A 5,310-nucleotide genomic window follows, 5' to 3' on the forward strand; every position below is an offset into this window, starting at 1 on the left:
GTGGTTTTGAACTCTATATCCAGTAGTTTGCTTTCCTCCATTTCTGTCATTTGTGTCCTGTTTCTTTGTCTCCGCATTTTTTACGCTTCCCTGTGTTGATGGAGTGGCTATGTGTGCTAGGTGTCAAATAGGGCCCAGTGGTTCAGCCTCCCCAATTACCTGAGGTGGACACTCTTGGTGCACCCCCTTGTGGGCTGTGTGCACAATCTTGTTGTAGTTAAGCCTTGATTGTTGTAGGTACTACTGGGAGGAATTGACCTCCAGGCCAATTGGCTGTGAGAATCAGTTGGGTCTGCAGTGGGAGAACTTCTGTGTTGGAGACACCCCTCCGGGGCAAGACTTGCTTCAGTGGGGCTTTGGTGCTCACTGAGTCTGCCCCCTGAGTGTGTCCCTTATGAGTCCAAGGGGTTGCAATCTGGATGGTCCCACTCTGACCACCAAGTATATTGGCTCCTGTATCTTTCAGGAGGTGCTAATCTAGCCTTTGCATGAGGCTACTCAGCAGCAGCTCAGCTGTGAAGCAATGCAAGTTGCCTTGGGGCCTTGGGCCAGCTGCAGGTTTGTTAGCTAATTTTCAGATTACAAAAGCCTCTGTGCACAGCTTGGGTGGGGCTGGGTCCCAGGGGATCAGTAGGGCAGAGCAAACAGCTATGGCTGATCGTCAGTCCAGCCCTAAGAGGCCCCGAGTCTCAGTGTCCAGGTAATCACTGCAAGCACCTCTGAGAGAAAGCCGCCCTCGAGATGCGAATGATGCTAGACAGCCTGGCCTCTCCCCGAATCAGTCAGGGTCCCCAGAGACTTGCCCGGAAATGGAGTCCAGAGTAGTCGGGAGTTTGAGACTCCCTCCCGATTGAAAAAGCCAACTGTGTCCTCAACCGCCAGCCCTTTCCGCGTCCGACTCCGTACCTGTGCACTTACCTTCCGCACCGCAGTTCCTCTGAGTCCCAGTCTGCTTTTCTCTTTCCTTCTAGTTGTAGTATTTCCACTCAGCCAGCCTTCCTGTGGTTCTGGATGATGCCTGTTCTGTCTTTTAGTTGTATTCTTGAAGTGGTTGTGTGAGGCAGCAATCTCCGGTGTTTACCTATGCTGCCATCTTGGTTTCTGAAATAAATAAAAATATATTTTTAAAAAATACACTTGGCATAAAGTACAAGTGGGCAACTCAGCTAGTCTGAGCATACTGCCCCCTGGAGGTTCAGAGGGTTTTATACCATTCCCCCTATAGGTTTCAAAGCTCCCCTGCCAGATATCTTGGGTAGCAGACTAGTTTTTAAAGTCCCCTTGTTGTGGCTAATCTTGGAATGTTTGTACATACATCTGTTCATCTTGTTGGGCAAGTCCTACAGTGGCTGATTTCTTTTTAAATATATTTTATTGATTTTTTACAGAGAGGAAGGGAGAGGGATAGAGAGTTAGAAACATTGATCAGCTGCCTCCTGCACACCCACTACTGGGGATGTGCCCGCAATTAAGGTACATGCCCTTGACCGGAATTGAACCTGGGACCTTTTCAGTCCGCAGGCGGACGTTCTATCCACTGAGCCAAACTGGTTAGGGCTGATTTCTTTTTTAATAGGTGAGTTTTAAAAACTCCCCTTTTTATCCCCCTTCCCCTCCTCCTACCCTAGCAGCTATCTTTCCTGCATAACATCCCCCAAATGGTATCTGTTCTTGGGTATAGCTGGCAGAAATTGCATTAATTTGACCTTCTCTGTTTTCCCAGGCCAGGGGGATTTAAGCTATGTGTTCTCTGGTTAGGGTGGAGAGGTAAATATCATTTACTCTCAATATTCTTGGTTGGGGGAGATAAGGTCTTGCAATTCACAAGCTGAGTACTTGCTGCCCAAACTGTTTCACCTTGTTTAATTTTCTTGTCTCAGTTTCCCCATTCCATTTGCCCAGAATTTGCCTAGCTTCTTACTATCCTACCATAGTTGGTACGTCATCCAGTATACCAAAAGGTTACAGGTTTGATTCTGGGTCAGGGTACATACTTAGGTTGCAGTTTCCATCCATTGTTGGGTGCATACTGGAGTCAACATCTATTCTTGTCTCTCTCTCCCTTCCCCCCTCTCTAAATTCAATAAAAACATTTTCTTTAGTGAGGATTTAAAACAAAAAAGAGCCTTCCATTTTATGAAAAGTTTAAGGACAAACACTCTATCTATCATCCAGTGTAAAGAATGGTCGAAGCAGCCCTGGCCTGATAGCTCAGTTGGTTAGTGTCATCCTGATACACCAAGGTTACAGGTTTGATTCTGGTCTGGGTATATACAAGAATCAACCAATTAATGCATAAATAAATGGAACAACAAATCAGTGTTTTTCTCTCTTCCCTCTCCCTTCTATCCCTAGAAAATCTATAATAATAAAAGGGTAATGCTAATTAGACCGGATGGCCTTCCGGAGGTCCTTCCTTCTGGACAAAGCTGCAGTGGGCAGGGTCTGCCGCGGAGGCGGCAGAGGCCCCCAGCTGCATTGGCAGGCGGGTCAGGGCCAAGGACCTTGCACGAATTTCCTGCATCAGGCCTCTAGTGAGAGAGAAAGAGAGAGAGAGAGAGAGAGAGAGAGAAGAAGATGAAGAAGAAGGAGGGGGAGGGGGAGGAGGAGGAGGAGCGGGGAATGGAGGGAGGGAGAGGGAGAGAGATAGGGAGGGAAGGAGGGAAGGGAAGGAAAGGAAGGTAAGAAAGAAAGAAGGAACGAGAGAGAGAAGAAGAAAGAAAGAGCTGAAACCAGTTTGGCTCAGTGGATAGAGCGTCGGCCTGCAGACTGAGGGGTCCCGGGTTCGATTCCGGTCAGGGGCATGTGCCTGGGTTGCGGGCATATCCCTGGTGGGAGATGTGCAGGAGGCGGCTGATCGATGTTTCTCTTTCATCAAAGTTTCTAACTCTCTGTCTCTCTCCCTTCCTCTCTGTGGAAAGTCAATAAAATATATTTCAAAAAAAAAAAAAGAAGAAGAAAGAGAGAGAGAGAGAGAGAGAGAGAAGAAAGAGAGAAATGTCAAGGTGTCTTGGAATACCCAAGTGATCAGCTGACACTCTAGTGTAAGGACCTAGCAGCATCAACCAGTCAAAATAAATGAATAAATAAACAGAGCCACTTTAAAATGGAGCTGGAGCTGCCAAGACGGAGGAACTGCCTTGCATTTCTTATGCCTCAAACCTTGTATAGTTAAAACAGAGCAAAATAACTTTTGAACTGGGGCTAAAGCAACACTGTTCCAAAAAAAATGTTTGCCAAGATAACAAGAAAGCAAATTTTTATTACTACTGAACTGATGGCTATAGTACTAAAACTTAAAAACATTCTTTAGAATTAACATCACTGTATTACTTTTCTGCACCAATAGAAATGCCTTCCTTCTAGTAATACAATTGTTCCCCTTTCCCTTCTCACAAACATCCCTTACCTTCGTCCCCTACTATAAATAACATCCTGCATGAATCAGTGGGTCTTGAATAGCTATCTGCCTGAAGCAGTGGATCCTGAATAGCTATTCTTTGATCTCAAATAAATGCATGTTGTGCTCTCTTTGGAAGGCTTTTTTATTTTTATGTAGAGATCTATGGGAGCCTGTAAGACATAGGCCATATTTGTAGGACTGAGAACATGAAAAATACAGACATTACGAAGCAACAGTGTGATAAGTGTTCATTATTCCCACCTTTATTCCACAATTTAGAATGGGCCTGTGAAGAAATTTACTCGATTTAGAAAAAGAATACTAGAATGAGAAATAAATGTTATATTTTTGGCCTCTTTTCTTACATGTTTTGGTGAGAAGAAATATTTCATTCCAGGAAAGACATTTTCTTTGCTATTTAGTAACTGAATTCAAATCTTTAATATTTCTTCCTTAAAGCTACAACATTAAACTCAAAAAGGTTGCCCTGGCCAGGTGGTTCAGTTGGTTTGAGCGTTATCCCATACACCAAAAGGTTGTGGGTATGATTCTTGGTCGGGTCGCATATGGGAGGCAACTGACTGATGTTCCTCACATTGATGTTTTCTTTCTTCTAAATACACAAACACACACACACACACATTCTCAGGTGAGGATTGGAAAAAAAGGCAATGACTTTCTTAGACTCTATCATCTCAACATTCAAATACCAGTATAAATTCCTTGTGGATTTTGATCCTTATTTGCTGCTCTTACAGACAAAAATATTTCCTGTGGCTTTCTCAGAAAGTTAAATGCTGTTTTCAGAGATTTGGAGAAGTGTTCTTCTATTTAGAGAATGTAAGACAAACCTGAAAATCTTCTTTGAACTATGGATTTCTGATGTATGGCCCTGGAATCTGTACTTCTCACATACTGGTGAGGATTCTGATGCTATTACCAGGTCACACTTTGAGAAACACTGGCCCAGAGGAATGGATTCCTTACAACTGAATTCTGCATATGTGTTGGTCCTCTTTTCTGTGACCACACATATTAGAATGGCCAAAATCCAGAACACCGACAACACCAAAGTCTAGCAGGGATGTGGAGCAACAGGAATCCTCATTCATTACTGGTGGGAATACAAAATGGTGCAGCCGCTTGGGAGTATATTTTGGCACTTTATCAAACACTAAACACACTCTACGATGTTATCCATCAATCCTGCTGGTAGGTATTTCACCCAAACAAGTTGAAAACTTGGGTCCACCCAAAAATCTGTACCCAGATGTTTATAGCAGCTTCATTTATAATTGCCAAACTTGGAAACAACCAAGATGTCCTCCAGGTGAATGGTTAGATAAACTGTGGTCATCCAGACAATGAAAAAAAAATGAACACTAAAAAGAGATGAGCCCTGGCCAGTGTTGCTCAGTGTCTTGCATGGAAGGGTTGCAGGTTCGATCACCAGCCCTGGTCAGGGCACATGTGGGAGGCAATCAAACCCTCTGTCTCTCTCACATAGATAGTTTCTCTCTCTCTCTCTCTCTCTCTCTCTCTCTCTCTCTCTCTCTCTCTCTCTCTCTCTCTCTCTCTTCTTTTTTTCTCTCAAAATATTTTTTAAAATCTCTCTCTCTCTCTCTCTCTCTCTCTCTCTCTCTCTCTCTCTCTCTCTCTCTCTTTCTCCCTCTTCTCTTTTTCTCTAAAAATATTTTTTAAAAAGGGGTGAACCAATATTTTTCAAATGACTAGTGCATGATGTTACAAAATCATACATGGGTAAAAGAATCATTCAAAGTGAAGACCAATGGATTTTTTTTTAATATATTTTTTATTGATTAAGAAATTACATATGTGTCCTTGTCCCCACGTTACCCTCTACCCCCCCCCCCCCCCCTTCCCTCCCCCCCCCCCCCCGCCTCTGC

The sequence above is a fragment of the Myotis davidii genome, unplaced genomic scaffold (assembly GCF_000327345.1).
Source record: "Myotis davidii unplaced genomic scaffold, ASM32734v1 scaffold840, whole genome shotgun sequence".
Classification (NCBI taxonomy): domain Eukaryota; kingdom Metazoa; phylum Chordata; class Mammalia; order Chiroptera; family Vespertilionidae; genus Myotis; species Myotis davidii.